The following is a 20660-nucleotide window of genomic DNA, read 5'->3' on the forward strand; positions in this document are numbered from 1 at the left end:
TCAAGTGACTTGTCTTGTGATCCCTCAACTTTCTCCTTATACACATCCCAATGCAATTGAGAGGTGATGGGCATACTCTTTAATCGGGATCTTACTCCCACTCCCATATCATACCGTCCAATAAGCTTCACACCATCACTTGGCTTAATCCAATTGATGACGTTTCTCACTTTCACGACAATATCATCATAGCTCGGGCTTGTGTAAAAAACCATGGCCTCCTCCCCTTCGTCGGCATTTCCATCCATGAAAGCCGCCTTGTCCAAATAATGCACATTCATTTATCCATCTAAAATCAATGGAACAAAATTGAGTCATCCATGGACCGGTCATTTCATATGGATGAACTATCTAAAATATAAGATTTTGAATCTAACAACTAGTATACCTTAATCATAGCACTAACCCTAACCCTAACCCTAACCCTAACCTAACTAAACCCCTAACCCTAACTCTTAAGCTAGCTTGCCACAACAAAGAGTGACACATATTACTTAGATCAACCATAAATACACCATAAATGCCCCATAAATGCACAATAAATGCTAAACTAGAGGAAGAACTAGGGGGGTTGCAAAACTAGTTGATTCCAACAAAACTAGATGATTTGAACCAATCAAATGAAGGAGGGATGGGGGAGGTACCTTGGGTGATGCAAATGGCCTCGATCCACGGGACAAATCTCAAGCAATGGAGGTGGATCTAGTGGGTGTTTAGGTGGGGGAGAAAAGGGGGAGAGAGTGTGAGCTCGGGGAGGAAGAAGATGAGTGGAGTGGGTGGGTGGTGAGTGGACCCCACCGAACCTTATCTCCAGGACCCTACCGCTAGAGACCTCGGCGGTAGGGTGTTGGAGCCTACCGCCGAGGGGTGCGACGGTAGGTCCCTTTGCCACGTCAGACCCCGTTAACGGCCAGACGGCCATCAGAGCACCCTACCGCCAGGGTGGACGGCGGTAGCCTGTACATATCTACCGTCAGGGAGGACGGCGGTAGCTAAAAGGGTCAAATGTCGAAATAATTTCAAACCGGGGTCAGATCCTGATTTTAGACGTGAAAAGGGTCAAAACACGAAATTTTGCCACAAGAGGAGAGGAAAGTGGGGGGCAAGCGCTCTTCCTCTTTGTGACTAGGCCACCATTAAAACCCCACTCCCCTGCCTCGCACCTCCGGCTTCGGGACCCCGACGAACACCGAGGAAGCCATTGTGAGGTACTCCCGGTCCGCCCCCAAATCCCGGTCCCTCTCTTCCTCCGCTTCTTCATGGCAGTCCCAAATCCCGTCTCTTTACCGCGGATTATCGCATCCTGCTGTCCCTCACTTTCTTCTTCTGGAGTTGGGGGTTTCCAGCTTTTCCTTTTTCTTTTCACGAAACAGGATTCAGGGTTCTTCATGGAAGCCGCAAATCCCGTCTCCTTACCGCGGATCGCATCCTACCGTTCTTCACTTGTTCTTCTGGAGTTGAGGGTTTTTCAGACTTCCAGTTTTATTTCTTTTCACGAAACAGGGATTCAGGATTTTGGGCTGCAAATTGTTGGCTTTCTTTCCCAATCGATCGAGGCGTACAGCGCGTAGGTTTTTAATCGATCTGTTCGTGTACAGGGACTTCTACTTCTTGTTCTTTCTTTTATTTTGGCGGGTAATGATTTTTACATGCCGTGGTAATTATTTTTCATCAAGGTTGACTCTACCCCTCAAGATTCTGTATGTTCTTAACCCTGCATTATGGCATGATAGTTACAATTTTTGTGTGCCTACCGTGGTTCTTTAGTACTACTAGTCTATATGATGATGTGCTACCTTTACCTGAGATGTGATATGATTTAATCTCACTTGCAGACGAGGAGAGAAGAGGAAGGGGCAGATCTATGGGCAACTGCAAGAATTCATGTATGTATGTCTAGTCAATCGTGATGTTTCGACTGTCTTTTATAAACCAAATAGAAGTTCGATGTTTGTACTGTGTCTTTTATAAACTATAAAAGTTAGGTGTAATTTACAGCATTAAATCCTTGGCAAAAGTCAAGGCGGAATATGAATCCTAGCTCTAAATTGAAGATGGCTAGCTAGTATGTTGGGTTGTCACTCTCCTTATCTGGAAACACGAAGTCGTTTGAGTGCTGGTCTTGATGTCTTTTTGATTAGAAGCGGTAGTACGGGCTAATGACATACTATAAGAAAGTACAAGTATTTCTGCTTTGTTCTACCCCTGATTGGTGACATGAATAACCTAGTATGCGTTCAAGATTTTGATTCATTTATCTTAATCAGAACATACAAAACTTATATGATGTTGTTCATTCTTGCGGTTGTTGATATTGTACTCTGTTCATTTGGAACTGCAACATGCACATGAATTTTCTCATAGCATGTTCTCTCCTTCTTTGTTTTGTAATTTTGAGTTATTACATTTGTGCAAATATCAGCTCGTGCACTCCTAGGAAAGGTCCATGTTGATCCGGACTCAGAATGGAGGATGCAGGACTTTGGAAAGACCCATGTTCCAGATTTAGAATGGAGGATTAATGACTTCTCATCGCTGGTTGAGACAGGAGCTAAGTCAGCAACATCTGACACTTTTCACTGCTCTGGGTATAACTGGTATGCACCATAATTGCAAAAGAAACTCTGCAAAATTCATGTATTGGCTGTAAATACCATCTGGTTTGTTTTAGTAGAAAAGGTAATTATATGTTATCCATATACACATTGATTTACGATGCCATTCACTCACAATGATGTTTCGATCGATCATCGATGTAATCAAATTAGCAATCACAATCTCATAAACAAACAGTCTGTCGCTAAAGTTGATACAGTGCATGAAGTGAAGAAATTAGACTGCACTCCTACTTCAGTTATGAATTTTAGAGTGACTTTGGCTTTTTCCTATGATTTCATTTACCAGGCACCTGGAAGTGAAATCAATGCATAAAAAAGCTGGTTCGGCAATGCCATATGTTGCTCTTCGTCTTGTGGCATTCCGACCAAGCTTGGTGCCAGGTCACATGGTGCATGCGGTGTTTGAGTTGTCAATATACAACCATTCAAGAGGAATGTACTGTGGTTGCAAAGGTAGTCTCATGGATGTGTTTTTTCAAGCACGTCCATCAGATTACAGCTATGAATCCATACTCCTCTGTGTGTCATAAGTTTGAGATAAAAATACCATGATTCTATCATTACAAGTCAATATCTGTAAATATCAAATATGATCAAATACAACGTTTTGTCATTAACAAGTCGCATTGTAGTTGCTTTGCTGTCAAGGTTCTCTGTAGACCTTCAGGAATTTGGATGGTTCTAATGGCATACACATGTATCTCACTCGAGACATTACAAGTTTCTCTGTAGACATTACAAGTTTCACACTTGAGACTATTATGGTTCAGATAGCATACACATGTTTCTCTTTAAATTTGATTATCATCATCTTGATGTAATTCACTACCTTGCTTTCTTAGCTAGGGTGAAGGTTGGTTAGATATTATTTGGTAATATTTGCTTCTTGCATACAAGTTCTTCGCTGTCTAATCTTCCAAGTTCTGACCTTTACCTAAATGCAGCTAGCTACAACTTTGATTTCAAGAATATCTTCTCGAAGGAGCATTGCTTGATTCCTCTTCAGGAGCTACTGAAATCATCTGCTTTTCTAGTTGATGATAGCTGTGTCTTCGGTGTGGAGATATTAAAAATTGATGTCTCTTCTCCTGAAAAGAACGCTGTTGTGGTTCAGAAGAAGCCTACGACAGTTCAGAACCTCTTTGTTCAGAAGAAGGGGTTCGTCAAAGGGACATACACTTGGAACATGAACAATTTCCTTGAACTGGACTTGGATCACTTTGTCCGTTCTCCTACATTTGAAGTTGGTGGGCATAAATGGTATGCACCTGTTACCAGTTAGGCAGTTACATCCAAATGATTTATATAAATGGCATGCATGCGTTATCCAACACTTTAGCTTATACGTATCCTTTAGCTCATGGTACCTACTCACTTTAGGAACTTAGTGATGGCTAGTTCTTTGTGCAAGGCAAGGTCCTTCAAATATTTTAACTGGACAGTTTAGCATTATACAACCAACGAACTGTACTTCTATTTTATTTACAGATATGCGTAGGCATTCCAGTTTCAATAGAAACAGGTTTTTGTAATCATGCTGCACCAAAGATTCGGAAACTAGTACTAAATTCTATGTTGAATAAAAGCTAGAATTTCATTATGTATATATTTGGTACCACCTGTTCTTGGATGTGCCACATACCATCGATTATTTTCTCAGATTGTTTTTGTGTAACATTGTACTCTATCTTCTACTGTAGTGATATATTGTTCAGAATTTTTGTACAATTGTAATGCTACCATGTTGTGTCCAAAGTTCTCTTGACTACAGCCAAGCTCAGCCACAACTTTCTGATTTCAGTAACCAGCCCTTCAAATATATTTTCCCGGGTACCCAATTATATTTGAAGTGACACTTCCCATTTTCTTCAACAGGTACGTCCGCATGTATCCGCGGTGACAAGTACAGCACTGGTTGCCTCAGCTTGTACTTATACCTGGATGTCTCGGATGAGCTCCATCTCAAGTCCAAGAAGGTGGTTGTAATGACTCTGTCCATCCTGGACCAAAAGAACGGGAAACGCTTGACTGGAACTTCAGGTTCAGCTCTCCTTAGCAAGTATCAGTCCTACTGATATGTGTGATTCAAGAAGCTAGTGTCCGTAACCTCATGATGATTACAGTTGATCTTCTTACTTTTATGGTGATCGCAGGTCTCTTGGTGTTTACGGGTGGACGCAGCTGGGGATGGGCTAATTTCCTTGGACTCAAGAAACTCAAGGACCCATCGGGAGGCTATGTAGTAGGATCGAGCTGCGTTGTGAAGGCGGATCTCACTATCGTTGGTTCATCCAATGATTGTTAAATGTTTACCTCATGGCCTGATGGAGAGATAATGCCCTTACATCCTACTTATAACTAGAATTCTATTTGAGATAATGTTGTGGTAGCACTACTAAAAACTTGTGGGATGATTTAGTAGTAATGAGCTGGATTTGAGACGTGAGATGATTTCACGCATATATTTGTGGATATATGTATCGAGCAGATGTCATGGGAAGTACTTTTTTTTTCTTTTCGAAACAGAGGCAAAGGATTTGCCTTGCCTCATCCATTCATTAAGGAGAAGAGACTAGTTAATTATTGAAAAACCGGGTGAAAAAACATCACAAACCGCTGAGCGGCACACAGGATACCACACACACTCTCCAACGAGGGCATCATCAAGACCGCATGTAGACGTCATCGTCATCACTTCTCCTCTAGTAGGCCTCATCGCCAACCCTAAAACACTAAGCAAACGACTCCGACTTTGTCGCAGATGATCATCGACCCAACCCACATGGAAGAGGCTATGTGGAGTCACATGCAGGCCCATTCCATAACTCAGCCACCTGCGGCAAGACAGCGCAGCTCCAACTCTGACGGAGAACTACGAAGGAGAAGTAGGCAAGGTTGGCGCCGTGGAGGATTACCGAACGGACCACCCATCGCTCGTCATCGTATACCACCTGGTCCCGCCACGGCAGCTTAGACTTCACCGCGACAAACAGCCGAGGCAATCCCACGGACACGTCGGAGAAGAGCCGACAACCTCAACCGACGCCACATCTCCGACCTCGCTCACCCCCATTATTGTTGCCACAGAAGCCTCGACGCGAACACCGACGCCATCCACTTGTCCTACATGTCGATGTCTGGCTCCGAAGACGAAGTCCCGTAGAGGGAAAACGACACCAAGGCGCCGCCATCGTCCGATCACTCAGGATCAAGGGTTTCCCCCAGAGTTGCACCGTCTGCTAGATCCGTGTGAGAGGTCTGCAACAGCAGAGCAGCAATGCCTCCAAAAGGTCAACGACAGCCGCAACCACCGCCATCACTAGTCACGACACAAGGCCGAGACAGGGTTTTCACCCCAGCTCCCAACACACCCTCGACCGCACATCAATCTGCACCGACGCCGACAAGCCCACCCATCACCACCACCACCAACGAACCTGCTCGTGGACGAAAAACCACCATAGTCGACCACACCACCCGGAGATTACCGGCGGTCAAACTCCGGCACGAGGCGCCAAATCCATCAACTGTCGCCCGGGAGAAGGACCGTTGGATGCATCGCAAGCCGCCATGCCATACCAAGCACCATGCCGGCAAGGGGTATAGGCACGCTGCCCGAGGCCAGGAGCCATCATGGATTCGGGCCGCAGTCATGCATCAAGCGCGTCAACATGCACCATGCACGCCACAAAGGACCCACCAGAGACCAGATCTGAAATGCCCACGGCACGCAACTGCACTACCTCGTCGCCGCAGGCCCCTTGCACACCTTGCTGCCACAGCACCACCATCACCTTCGAGCCCCTTGCACGCCCAGCGCCCTTGCCACGATGCCCACACAGCAGATCCGCGCTGCCTACACCTCCCGCACGCCCAGGACGCCCGTCTGGGCCCACCACGCGCAGATCCGCGTCCGCTGGATCCCTCAACGCGCCTCCCCACGTCGGAGCACCAGATCCGCGCAGGCCGCTAGAATCCGTGCTCCCCTTACATCCCTCGCACACGCCTCCCCATGTCGCGCCTCCCCTTGCCGGTGCTCCAGATCGCCGCGCTCCTCGAATCGCCGGGACACGGCCACCCTGATGCAGCCACGCTGCACCGCCCCTACGCACGCCTCCCAGTGCTAAACCGCGACCACTCCCAACCAGTGTGCGCACTGGTGCGAGGCCAGCGCCCGAGATCCTGCCGTGGCTAGCAGCCCGTGCTGGCGTAGCACCAACACGAGGAGGAAATGGCCCGCCGCCGCTGAGCCGCGTAGGCTTTGCCCAGGCAGCATCCGCCGACAGCAGCGAGGGGATGAGAAGAGGAAGGGCTTTGACTGGCGGCGACTAGGGTTCACCCCTTGGCCGCCCACGGGAGCGACCTGAGGGGTTGTATTGTTCCTTCCCCAGGCCCATTGGAAGTACTTCTATATGCATGGATGACGCAACTATGTCGGATAGCTTGTCTCGCTACATGGATGTTTGGTTCAACTAAACCATGTTATCTCTCGCTTGGTTTTTGTGCATCACGGATGTTCCCAGTTGATGAATCATATAGTCATATGGTTCCATGTAAAACACTTTGCCTATATAATTTATTTTGGAGTGAATTCCACCTTTTACCCTATAGCTGTACATTTGTGACACATATTACCCCATTTAGTAGACCTTATATTGAAATATAAGATTTTGGAGACTTTTAACATGGTTCTACCCCAGTTTTTTAATTTGCTTGTTTATGCTAGATAGGATCGGCATGTGGCGTCAATGATTCGTACAAAAATGTGTAAAGATCTGAGGGCATCATTGACGATCATGTCCAGACTTCTCTTGTCCATTTGTTCCATTCCTCGTCGTCGTCTAGATATTTTTGGACCCCGGTCGTCACCTCACACCTTGTTTCTTACCTTATTTTGTTTCTTTTTTCTGTTTGCTTTTTGTTTTTCCTAAATTCAAAATTTTCAAAAAATGTTTAGAATTTTCTAACATGTTTGAAATTCCTAATTTTGTTCATGTCTTTAAAAAAAATCATATTTTTCAAAATTATTCACGTTTAAAAAAATGGAATTCCAAATTCCAATAAAAGTTCAAAATTCCAATTTTGTTCATTTTTCAGAAAACATCATCTTAAAATAGTTCACCGTATTGAAGAAAAATGTTCAACATATATTGGAAAATGTTCACTGTTCATAAAAAAATGTTCTTCATGTATAGAAATTTTGTTCAGCATGCATTTCAAAAAAGTTCAGCATATATTTTAAGAAATGTTCAGTGTGTATTTGAATAAAGTTCACCGTACACTAAGAAAATGTTCGCATTTAAGAAAAGAATATTCGAATTTTTTTTATGATTTCAAAACATGTTCGTATTTCCAAGAAATTTTGTTCACATTTTTTCCAAGAAATAATGAAAATTAAAAAAAGGACCTGCCACTTTAATTGGTACTTTAAACTTTAGGGCTGCTTTTAAGCCGTCGTCAGTGGCTAGCTCGTCTGGCTAGTATCGTTAGCATGCATGGCTATGTTGGGTTTCGACTCTTGCTACATGTGGTTTTATATTTTTCACGAAATTCCTGCATTTGCTCAGCACTTGCATTGGCCCGGCCCATTTGGTCGCCACTTTTACCGAAAACTGAACTATTACGTACATTCACCTAAAAAATATATTACATACATTAATTGATATGTATACAACAGACGACCGTATAATTCATGAAAAGTCTATATTGCCCTTTATACGTTTTGTGAGGAGGGTGTGCCGAAGCGGGGCTCTTTTAGAGCAAGTTAGTGACACTAACAATTAAATAGAACAGAATCTGAGCAAATTATACAAATAGTTTGAGAGAAGGCAAGCTACTGACCCCTGTTACAAGGCAAGCAATTCTGTTCATCCCTTGTTTCTGGGCATGGACTGGGATGCCACATTCTTGATACAAATAGTTCGAGAGAAGGCAAGCTACTGACCCCTGCCACAAGGCAAGCAATTCAGTTCATCCCTTGTTTCTTGGTGTGGACTGGGATGCCACATTCTTGATACAAATAGTTTGAGAGAAGGCAAGCTACTTTATTTAAATTGGGGTCTAAACTACAAGATTGTGATTTTTTTATTCCAAAAGTTATGAAAATCTATTGCAGCTTCCTAATATTATTGGAAGACTATTCATAAATTTTCAAGATATTTCACAAAGCGGAAGTCCCCCAATTTAATATACATTTAATCTACCATTTTAAAGTTACTAAGGGTTGAAAATTTATTTCTGGAGTTTTGTCCATCCACAGTTCATGAAAATTTACAGGTAGACTTCTCACGTATAGGTGAAGCTATGATGAATATTCCAGGATTTCTGAAGGACATACATTAGTGTATCGATTTTCGCGATGCATTCTAAAGCATTTAAGGAGGTTTTGAGTTATCCTTAATTTCACATTTTAAATTATATGTTTATGCAATGATCATGATGCCTATTGCGAAAGAAAACCCTTCGGCGACGATTGACAGGAGCTCTTATTCAGCGCCTATTGCGCCTTAATGTTGCTATGGCTCGCATGTCGAGCAAAATGGACATACCCAAATAACTTGCTCGCACACGTTGTACTCGCTCGGCCAGACTCCCCTCATTCTGGTTTGCTTTTTTATTTTTCGCCCATCTTGTGCTGAGGGTGGTTTGCTGTCTTAAGGAAAAAAAACAGTCATTTTTTCCGGTAACTTCTAAAGAAATGGTGAAATTAAAAAATGTTCATAGATTTTTTAAAATAATCACAAATTTATTTACTTTCACTAATTTGAAGAATATTCTTGAATTTAAAAACGTTCACAGATTCCAAAAATCTTCACGAATTGAAAAAGAAATCATGAATTGTTTTTTTGCGAATATAATAAAATGTTTGTAAATTTAGAAAATATTACATATTTTTTAAAAACATGAGAATTTGAAATAATATTCATGAATTAGAAAATGTGCGTGAATTTTAAAATGTTCATGAATTTTGGAAAACATTTTCAATCTAAAGAAAAGTTCATGCATTCTATAAAATCACTAATTTGAAGAAAATACAAATATACTTATTTAACAAAATAAAATGGTAAAATGACCTTCGAAAAAACAAATAAAATCGGCCGGAAAACCTAGGGAAACTTTTTAGAATGTTCTCAAAACCAGAAAGCCCACCTAATAGTCTACATGGGCCCGCCCGTTAGTCACAGGAGTGGGCCTCCTTTACCGGTAATGCTCTATTTTTTGCTAAAAAAAAGTAACGCTCTATTGATCCTCAGAAAAGAAACGTAACGTTATATTTGGCACCTTGTTACAGATGGCTTGCCCGGTTAGATTGGGACTTACCTGGCAATGCACAAAAATAGCCTCAAGAAACACCGGCATGTGGAGAAATCTGATACCTCTGTGTGTGTGTGGAAGAGGGGGATTGGATACTTTGCCTGCTGCAACAGCTGATTGGCATTCAAAAACAGCATTTTTCAAGATTTTTTGGTACATTAGAAACACGATTCGAGCCTGGTGCAGATTGCTGGAAAGCTACGCTGAATCCCTAGTCCTTGAAAAGCAATCCCAACTGAAGCTCACATGTGCAAGGGAAGAAAAGAGCAGCTATGAGTACTCCATTAAGGCCCTGTTCGACAGTTCTCCGCTCCGCTCCTGGAGCGGCCGGAGCGGAGCGGTCCGCAGCCTAATTTTTGGGAGTTGACAAACAGGCGCTCCGTGCGCTCCCGTATTCTGCAGAGCCGGATGACTGCCGAATGGGCTCTAAAGCTAAATAAATTGCTGGAACGTAAACAGCTCAGGTCGAGCCGGCGCTGTGTTGGAACTTATGTTGGTTGTGCCGGTGGTGATTTTTGTGTGTTTGGGAACAGTGAAACGATTTGGTCCAATGTTATGTTCTTAAATCAAGTTCTACAGAAGGTAATTTTCTAAGTGATTTGGCACTGCCTCATGTGGTGTTCCTGCTTTACAAAAGATGCTTTTCCACAACATCCAAGTTTTTTAACACAAGTGGTAGACTAAGCCAAAAGACCACCATTTCTTTCTTTTAAAAAAAAAACATGATACGGGAAACCACAGGAAAATAAAGAATCTCCATTTAACTTATCAAAGGAATTGAAGACAGCTCAACATTATGTCCTAAGCTTATTAATCTGGGTCTTTTTCTTGCGACAAATTAGAGCAACCACTGAGGACTGAGCAGCCTCATCTAGCTGCAAATGCAGCTACCATCTTTGTGGCAAACCGCAGTTCCGCAGCCCAGTTTTTTGCAGGCAACAACACAGCCTTCAGGCGTACAATTGTACTGGTAGGCTTCACGGCCAACACATGCTTTGGCTTCCAGACCTATGCCAGCAAAAAAAAAGGTGCATCAGAATCGAGAGCAGTTCGTAATTAAACTCAGATACTATGAAAACAATGTAGTGTGCAAATATCAGGATAGAAGTGGCATGCTTATACAAAAACAGGCACAGGTCATCATTGAAGTTATGATGGAATCAATATATCAGGATGGAGTCAACAACCACCATGGCTAGCACTCGATAGATCAATACTACTAGCAAAACCATTTATTAAGATATGTACCACGGCAGTAAAGGGGTGCTAATCATAAAAACACGGGCAAAACAACGGCCATTGTTAAAATTTAGACTGTATATGTTTGCTGCACGAAGAATATCAACTTTGAAGACACCTAAAGCAGCCAAATGAACCTTTAAACAAAAACATGGACAGTGACAAAAATATCCAGGCCATGCAATAGATTAAGATTTCTCTGTAATTCCCATTTTAGATTTGGATCTTTTTCTTATTTCAAAATAGTGAAAAAGTTTCAAATTGAAATATTATTTCCCACGCATATCATTGGAAGCAGTAGAATCATGCAAAAGGGATAAATATATCCCAGAAACCAAAAATCTCTCTATAACTCATAAGCTCTCCTAGAAATAGATGCACTACCTATGTTGCTCTCTGATACTTGACTCGACATGCAAGTGGATGAGATCATCAAAAGAGCCATCAAGCACAGAAACCTTAAGTTGATTGGAGCCATGGCAAAGTTCTTACTGTTTCTTTGATTCCTTCTCCTATTGTCCTTTTTTGTACTGGGTGTTGTGCTTTCATTCTGCTGCTGTTTATATAGAGGCGCCTTCGAGTGCCAATTTTTGCAGTTTAATTACTTCCTGCATTAGTGTTTCCTTTTTATGGTTCGCGGTAATTAATCAAGATCCTCCAATAATACGCGCATCATGGAATATCCTGTGGGTATGAATTTATTCGCTACAAAATATACCATACACAACTAATTAGTATTCCATAACAGGATTATGTCAGTTATTGGCTCCTGAAAATTACCATACCAAATTTATTAGTTTTCCATGACAACATTATGGCATTTATTGGTTCCCAAAAATGACATACTACAAATTTGTTTGACATTCCGCAACAAGATCGTGCCATTTACTGTCTCCCACAAATTACATACGAAATTAGTTGGTATTCCATAACAAGATTACGTCATTTACTGTTTCCCGCAAATTAAATACAAAATTAATTAGCATTCTATAACAAGATTATTGCATTTATTGGCTTCCAAATTACATACACAATTGATAAGTATTTCGCCACGAGATCATAAACCGTGTATCAAAAATTTGTCATCTTGATAGCTTCCATATAAAGGAGGATTACCCCCGGTCTCTGCAGGTTTCCATATTTGCTACCTAGAATTCCTGATTTAACTTATAAACCTTGAAGAACCGCTAGGCAGGATGAAGCCAGCCACGTCGCCTTTAAATACTCGTGCCACCGTCTGTAAATTCCTTGTCCTGCCAAGGGCATTTTAGTCATTTCACCTTTGGGTATAAATCCCAGCAGCTCCCGTGCAATGTAGAACCCTAGCCGCCTCCCCATCTGCTGCCCCGCCCGACCCACTCACCCCGCCGCCCCGCCCGTCCCGCTCGCCTCCCCCTCCTCGTCGCGCCCCTCCTTCTCCTCCCATCGCTGCCCCTCCTCCTCCGCCCCTCCCCCACCCCCTCCCCCCTCCCCAGCATCTCGTCCGCCCCGGGTGCGGGGGCGAGCTGCTGCACCCACTCCCCTCCTCCAACTCCCCCACCCCTCCTCCAATGGAGAGAGGCGTCGTGCCTATTGCCAGGACGGGACATGGGGGTGGAGGCGAGGGAGAGAGCGGGTGTTGCTGAAGAAGCTGGGGAGGCAAGACGAGGGCGGCGTGGCGTTCCGTGGCCGCGGTGGCCGGAGGGGCGGCTCCACGTCGCGGTGTATGAGGTGCCTAGAGGAGGATGCCGCGGCAGGTTAAACTCCTCTCCCGTTGTAGAACAGTCCGCAGTGTCGTCACCGTCGTCCTTGCCTTCGAGCCATCCGTGACGTCGTCGCCGTCGCCTAGAGGACGCCGGTAGGAAGCAGCAGCTCGCCGTTTCCTTGGTCCCCGCCGACGCCAAGCGAGAAGAGAAGGTGAGATCGAATTCGTCTGATCTTTCTTTTTCCCTGTCCCTCCCATGGATTTTCCCGGATCTTGGTGAGCTCCTCAACCACCAGATTTTGCGTGTTCTGTGAATCCAATCCTTCCGCCTGCAGGGGGTGCTTTGGGGTTTCTGTAGGGACGAGGAGAGGATTTGTGATGCGCATCGCCGCCCCTCACTCTTTCTCTCGACTCAATCTCATTTTTTTCTTCTAAACAGTCAAATTGCCAGTTAGTTTAGCTGTACTGAGCGACAAAGAAAAATGTGCAGGCTTCTCTTTGTATCCCATGCACGTGTGCTGTAGTTGTAGCAAGAAAATTCTTCGGATTTCCCTGGCAATCTGTCAGTTTAGCTTCAGGCATTCCTTTGTATCATTCAGACTTATAGTAATTTTTTTACTTTCTGTAGGCACGTGTGCTGTAGGTGTAGCAAATTGGACAAGCTACACCGCTAATGCCGGGTGTATGGAGCTCAGGAAGGCTATCTGCAACAAGCTTCAGGGTACGTGCACACGGATGCATTTCTTATTTTCAGAATATCCATATTGAATAAGTAGTCTAATTGGCTTCCTTGTTGCTCGGTTATCGATATGCAGAGGATAATGGTCTAACCTATAGCCCAGATCATGTGCTAGCGACCAATGGGGCTAAGCAATGCACTACACACGCTGTTCTTGATGTTCTCTCATGTGGTGATGAGGTAAAGTTATCATCTTTGTATATCACAATTTTTTAGGATAAACACTTTTCATTCTAGATTAGATAATACCATGAAAATAGCAGCACCAAGTGTTTATCCTGTAGTCCTTTTTGTTGTTCTTCTTAAAATTTAGCAAACTGCTTCATTTTCTTTTAAACTGCAATTTTTGTTTGGGTCTTCCATGCTTTGTCATTAACTCATGATGTGGATGATGCAGCGCCATGGATTAGTCCCTGCTGTAGGAGAGAGAGAAGATGAGAGGGAGAGAGAGAAGGAAGGAGAGGAGGGAGAAAGAGAGAGGAGAGAGTAGCTGGAGGTGCGTCGACCGGCGTCGGCATGTGCTGGCAAGGTTGGGCGGGACGGGGCGGTTGGCTGCGGCTCCGTGGTTTCAGATGGGGCACCGTGGGGAGCCAGGGAGGCGGCTTGGCCCAGCCATGGCGTTGGTGCTGCGGAGCGCCGCCTCGCGCTACTTCGTCGTCGACACTGCGGGCTTCGCCACCGCCTACGCGATGCCGCCCCAGGGGGATCAGCAGCAGCCCCCCTCACTGTAGGGGCCCAGCCAGCAGGTCGGGGCCAAGCTGGGGCCCTGCGCCGAGTGCAGCGCCACCGGCACCAAGAAGTGCTCCGGGTGCAAGCGCATGCATATTGGTGCGCCCCCATCCCCCGCCCTCGTCCCCCTCCCTATTTCTTGGTATGACATGGTTGTGTGTGTCATGATCTTGCATTGCCGCCGAGTCCATGCGGAATCGTGGCGCCCCCTTTCTGTAATTCGTTGCTTGATGCGTGCAATTGTGCCGGGATCCTCCACCGTTCTTGGCCCTACCCCCGGTGTCCATGAATGTTGATTGTGATTTCTGTCGTTTCTTGGATGCTTTGGGAAATTGGGTCTTACCTTACCCCTGTTGTCCATTATTGCAAAATTGTGATTTTGCTCTTGCTTCTTGGATGCTTGGGTAATTCGGTGTTTAGGTTCAGTGATTTTAGTGGTTCTTGAGGATCCAAGACATACATAGTAGATGGGAACCTCTGTTCTTGTGAGATTATTGAGTGGTGATCATGCGGTTTGGTGTTCTCGTGAGATAAGTGCCTTCTTGCGGGCCCCTTGCATCTTATTTGTGCGATTTGCTGCCTCGTCTTCTGCTATGCGTTTGCTCACTGTGTTTGTTCCTAGGTGAGCCTCTCTCTTTTTCCCATGCTCTTGACCTGCTCGATAAAATGCTTGTGTGGCTGCAAGCTATTTTCTGCCTTGGGTTAGATTCCTTTTGGTTTTTTGACAAACATGTGAATTACTCCTGAGTGAAAAAATGGAGAAGAGGAGAGGAGGAATTACTTCGTATGTTTACGCAGCATGAAATTTCTAAAGTTAGTTTACAACTTGTTAGTCAATTTTGGTTGTCTTGCAAAGTAAAAAAATCAAGTAAATAATTTGCTTATTCGCTAAGTAAATTGGTATTCTATTCGTTGGGTCCATCTAATCACTTTCTCGTGCATCCAGGTCGGCACTGCTGTTGTCACCGGGCAGAATGGCCGACTGGCCATGGGCAGGCTCGGAGCCCTCTGCGAGTAGGTAACTGAATTTTCTGACCAAGGAGCTTTCTAAACCTGTAAAAAATCATTCTGACAGTTGCTGACCGGTAAATATGTGGAACTATTTCAGGTGAAGAAGCTTAATTTCCAGGGGTATGAGGTGATTCTGTTCGCCTCCGGCGCCGTTGGCATCGGGAGGCAGAGGCTCAAGTACCGAAAGTTCATCAACAACCATGTTGCAGAGAGTTTTTTCTCACAGCAGTTTACTGACGGTCATTGCCTCTTGTTATCGTCACTGCTTGTGTGCTGATAATTCTCCTTGCTTGAAGTATTGCCGATCTGCAGAACCCACAGTTGGACCTGGATGGGAAGGCCTGCGCTGCCGTCGGCCAGAGTGGCCTCATGGCTATCTACGATACACTGTTTAGCCAAGTGGGTTTGCTAACTGTTGTTCTTTCTTTTGTTGTTGTTGTTGTTGTTGTTGTTGTTGAGGTTAACGGTTTCTGACGTTAAACTTACCTTACCGCAGCTTGATGTGACATTGTCTCAGCTTCTTGTTATAGATCGTGATTTCCGGGATCCAAGTTTTGGGCTCCGGCTTCATGAGACTGAATTTTGTTCCAGGTAAAACCAGCCAAGCCGGAGATTGCTACAATCCTAATTTCTTTTGCAATATATAGTTGAGAGGACTCGCCCCTGCTACTGTCACTATGGTTGCTATTGCCGATTATAAAAATTATATTCTTCTATGCTTTAGTGAAGTTGGGAGGAAAGTGTTGTGGAAAGGCATAAGCTTTTGTAGTTGTGTTGTTCTTAATAATGGCATTGAAGGCCCAAAAACATAGATTTGGACAGGTTTTATCTATGTAAAAAACACAAAAGAAGAGCTGCATGCTATTTGTTTCTCCTGGAGTTTCTTCTTATCAAATAATTCAAATCTAATTTACACTTCATAAAATATTACATGTCAGACTCTGAAACTTGTTGAAAACAATGTTTGTTTGGTTGTAGAAAAACAAAGCAGTTTTCTGAACCCTGCTACTATCACTATGGTTGCTATTTTCATTTTTATTGCAGAACAGTTCTCTCATGGTGTTTCTATTAGCTGCGAGGAACATTGGGCTAGCTTTTGTCTTGAGTCTCTTAGGTGTTATTGAGAGGTTGTACTTGCCAGTGAGCTAAATGGCCCGTTGGAACAATGTGACTGCTTGTTTGACCTTTTAAAATGGTTTGGTGGTGCAGATAAGTTTGGTCACAGCCCATTGGATTTAGATTTTAGGAGCCGTGTGAAACAATTTCTTAGGTAGGTTTTCTTTTTCTTAGGTAGGGCATATAGGTAGCATGGGAAACAATTTCTCGAGTAGGTTTATTTGTTTGTTATAATATTTGGGTACTTATTTTCGGATGTTTTTTAGGTTCTCTGTATAACATGGTAAAGTTGCTGGTATGATTTTGGAAGCAACAGTGATTTTTTTCTGTCGACTTTGTGGACAGGCTAACAGTGAAAATTTTATTTGTAAAATATGGCGATCCCTATAGTGGTATTTCTGAAGCTTCGCTATGCTTGCTTTCCCACCAACAAGCAGTAATCCAATCACTGGTGCACCAGGTACTATATCATGTGAGAAAATCGAACTGCTCATTAATAAGACAGGATTTTCGCTCACATTTATCATGCTTCGCCACTCACAAATAAATACTTGGGCAATTGCTCTGTTTTATATTGCGAGCCTTAATTTGCGATGGTAGTAGCATTGTTTGCGTTTATTTGAAAACCAGCACTGAATCACCATTATGCCTTACAGTTACAGTGGCTCTTTTTTATATTGTATTTGCTGTTAATATGGTATCTTCTAAACTATGTTACAGAATTTTCAGTTGTGTTTATACTACATTCTTTTATAAATTTACAGCGGCCATCCACCAGGACGATGCTGACAGCCAAAGAAAGCTCCTTCCCCACCGCTGACAGCCGAAACCGCTCTTGTGCTCATCAAGGTCCCTTTCACCTCTCTAACCTCTGTGTTAACTCCGTCCGGTTCTAGGCCAATTAAGGTTTTTTTGTTTTGTTTTTGCTTCCACTCTGTTTGATTTAAGCGTGGTGGTCAGATCCTCTTCAGATGTCCAGTTGAGACACCTACCCATTTCTTCTCTCTTTTTTCTCTTGAGAGGAGAGGAGAGGATGCTAACTAGCGAAGTACTATACTACTACATTTCAAACCATAATAAGGTCCTTCGGTAAAAACAAAACAAGATTTGCAGCGTCGCAGTAGCAAAATTCCAGCATCCACTAGCCACACAAAAAAGTATGAGAGGAATTCAAGGATTAGTTTATTATTAACCTATGTAGTGTATGCACTGGTAGTTGATGGAGTTTCAAGCAACAAGCATGGAGCACCTTCCTCTTTCTATCATGTCACTTACCTGATAATTTGGTAATTCTCTCTATAATGTCATTCATATACCTGATAAAGCCAATTTCTTTGGGGCTCTCTGTCATTCATATGTTCAGTGATGCAATCTGAATTATTATGTAGAGGTTACTCCAGTCCTCACTATTCTTCTATTTGTCTCTGTTTAGTGTTTTACTTTTTTATCAGCGGCATAATAGATAACCATATCTACATTTGTCTCTATTTTCTGTCAGGTTAGTCAATGTATAGGACTGCGCTTTTGTGTGTCCTTTCCTTCAAGCTGTCATTCAGGAGAAGAGAGGAGTGAGGCCTCGATCCAGACTCAGGAGGAGGAGGAGACGAGGAGCAACACCTATTTTTATTGTCCGTCAAGCCCCATTATACTTTGCGGTTCCAGCCACCTGATCACTAACCTGAATGAGTAAGTAGACCATTATATATGATGGTCTTGCTTCCTTTTGTGATCATGTATCTTTGTTAGATCCGGTGAGAAAAGGCGGCTTCCAAGCAGAGGATGCGGCAGTGTTGGCCACGTTTGGTTTTCATAAGCTAATAATCTACCCCTTCCTATCTACTTCCTTTGTGTACCACATTGTAACTAATCATCTATGTACCAGTAGTAAAGACTTGGGTGTCTGAATATTCTCACAATAGTTGTCTCCCTCTCGCCCTTTGCGCCATTGGCGCAACGAGTCATTTAGTTTATACTAAAAGTTGGGAAATTTTACAGTGCATTATAATACACCAGAGCACGTGTATTAATATGGGTGATCTAACGGATAACAATAACTGGGCCTTTTTGAGTCCAAAGGTATTTTCGACCTAAATTTTTTTGTACTTTTAATCGGCCAAATTAGGTCCAGGGGTATTCTCGTCCTAAATTTTTCGATTAAATTAATTGCATTAATAAAGCACTTCATTATAGAGGTCCCATCATCGTGCGTACTCTTTTGAATTTTGGTTCAAGCGGTTCGTCCTCTCTCCTCCTCTCGAGCCCTAACCTCGGCCCCCTCGATCGCCGCCGATCGCCTCCGGCGCCCTCGATCGCCGCCAATCGCCTCTGGCGCCCTCGATCGCCGCCGATCGCCCCCGGCGCCCTCGATCGCCGCCTATCGCACCCGCCGTGTCTACCCCTCCTGCTCCTACTCCCCCTCCCCCCTCCATCGCAAGTCACCCCACTCAGGTCGCTGCGCCAGATCTTCCGACGAGCCGCTAATCCACTCCTTTGCCGAGCGGACGCCACCTTCCCCGACCCGAGAGGCCACATCATCCTCATCGACGTGCATCAACTTTTTCATGCCGGATCTTTGCTGTAAGTGCCTAGCCATCTCAAATCTTTTCTGGTCCCTTCTGCATATAGCACCAATAGGGGTCGGATTTGATTCTGGTTTAGGATATGTCATGTGAGGTTTAGGGTTTATCGTTTCAGAAAGTTGTGACGAGATTTCGATCGGATTTGGTTAGGGTTTAGGATATGTCATGTGAGGATTAGGGTTTATGTTTTCAGAAAGTTGTGACGAGATTACGATTGAAAGGAAGTGTAAGTTGGATGTAGCTAGGACATATTGAAGGACTTAGTTAGGGTTATGTGGCATGAGAAAGTTGTCAGCAGATTTGGATTCAAAGAAAGTTATTTTGGATTTAGTTAGGATATACTTTTGAATTGAGTTTTGAGATATTTTGGATTTAGTTAGGAGATAATTATTTTCTATGGAGTTTGGACTTATTTTGGATTTAGTTAGGAGATAATTTGGATTTAGTTAGGAGATACTTTTGGATTTTGTTAGGAGATAATTTGGATTTAGTTAGGAGACAATTTTGAATGGAGTTTGGAGATAATTGATCTATCAGGGTGGATCTATCAAGGCATTTGAAGGACTCGTGGACTTTGGATTTAGTTAGGAGATCATCACTTAGAGCTAGTACAATCAATTACAAATTTCTAGATTTAGTCAGGGCATATTTACTTACAGCTTTTGAAGGGCTGAGTTAGGTACATGAATCCGATATGAAAAATTAAATCAATTATTTAAGCAGAGTAGTGCATAATTTCGGTAACGTATGCTATCCATCCGTAACATTGACTATCTGTTTTCGCTGGCAGCATAACGACATGGATGATAAAGGCAACGATGGCAAAAACTTGGGTGATACAGGCAAGGATGACAAGGACATTTGTCATAGAGGCAACGAAGGCAAAGGCATGGATGATAAGGACAATGATTTCATAGCCATGGACCCCAAAGGAATGGATGGTATGTGCATGGATGATAAGGACAATGAGGATGCAAGCAAGGATGGCATAGACATGGATGATGTACACATGCAAGGTAAAGGAATTGATAATAAAGGCATGGCTGGTTCAGACCTGAATGAGTGTGTGGAATACTTAGAGATTGTGAAGAAGATTTTCAGGACTGAGGAAGAAGCCTACATGTTCTACGTAGGCTATGCGAGAAAAAAGGGTTTGGTGTTAGAAAGGATGATCTGAAGTACAGGGGTCCGGGTCCGAAACAAAATGCATACAGAAGGACATACAAGTGCTTCAAACAAGGATGGCGGGCCCTTAAGCACTTTAACGGAGCTGAAAGAAAAAGAACACCGAGGGGTCTTTCTCGGTGTGGGTGTCCCGCTCTTTTTCAGGTTGAGCCACAAGATAGCAGTGGCCTCTGGTTCGTCAAGAATTTTATGGACAAGCTTAACCATCTGTTTGTCCCTGCTGACCTGACTCCGTACTTATCGGCTCATCGTAGAAAGACTGACGCACAAAAGGCTGATGTCATCGAGTATGCTATCGGTGGACTTCGAACACATCAGATTATGAATGTAATGGAGAAGAATGCCGGAGGTCCCGACAAGCTTGGATTTATAGATCGAGATCTATACAACCATGTTTCAATCAAGAAGAAGCGCAAGATAGAAGGCAGTGACACTAGATATTTGCT

The 20660-nt window shown here is 43.6% G+C and overlaps 1 long non-coding RNA gene and 1 pseudogene across 4 annotated transcripts; both read left to right on the plus strand.

Moving 5' to 3' along the window:
• Window positions 1-1090: 1090 nt before the first annotated feature.
• On the plus strand, window positions 1091-5118 carry LOC123181154 (uncharacterized; annotated as a pseudogene).
• Window positions 5119-12590: 7472 nt separating this feature from the next.
• LOC123167773 (uncharacterized) lies at window positions 12591-18531 on the plus strand. 4 transcript variants are annotated; one of them, XR_006484093.1, is made up of 10 exons: window positions 12591-13067; window positions 13484-13576; window positions 13671-13774; window positions 13992-14422; window positions 15270-15341; window positions 15432-15733; window positions 15831-15925; window positions 16796-16922; window positions 17215-17299; window positions 17949-18531. It is a non-coding gene; the product is annotated as an uncharacterized lncRNA (long non-coding RNA). The 4 variants fall into 4 exon arrangements; XR_006484094.1 differs by having other exon boundaries at window positions 17954-18531; XR_006484092.1 differs by having other exon boundaries at window positions 12593-13067; window positions 16796-16910; window positions 17954-18530.
• Window positions 18532-20660: the final 2129 nt, after the last annotated feature.

Source organism: Triticum aestivum, chromosome 1D (genome assembly GCF_018294505.1).
Source record: "Triticum aestivum cultivar Chinese Spring chromosome 1D, IWGSC CS RefSeq v2.1, whole genome shotgun sequence".
Classification (NCBI taxonomy): Eukaryota; Viridiplantae; Streptophyta; class Magnoliopsida; order Poales; family Poaceae; genus Triticum; species Triticum aestivum.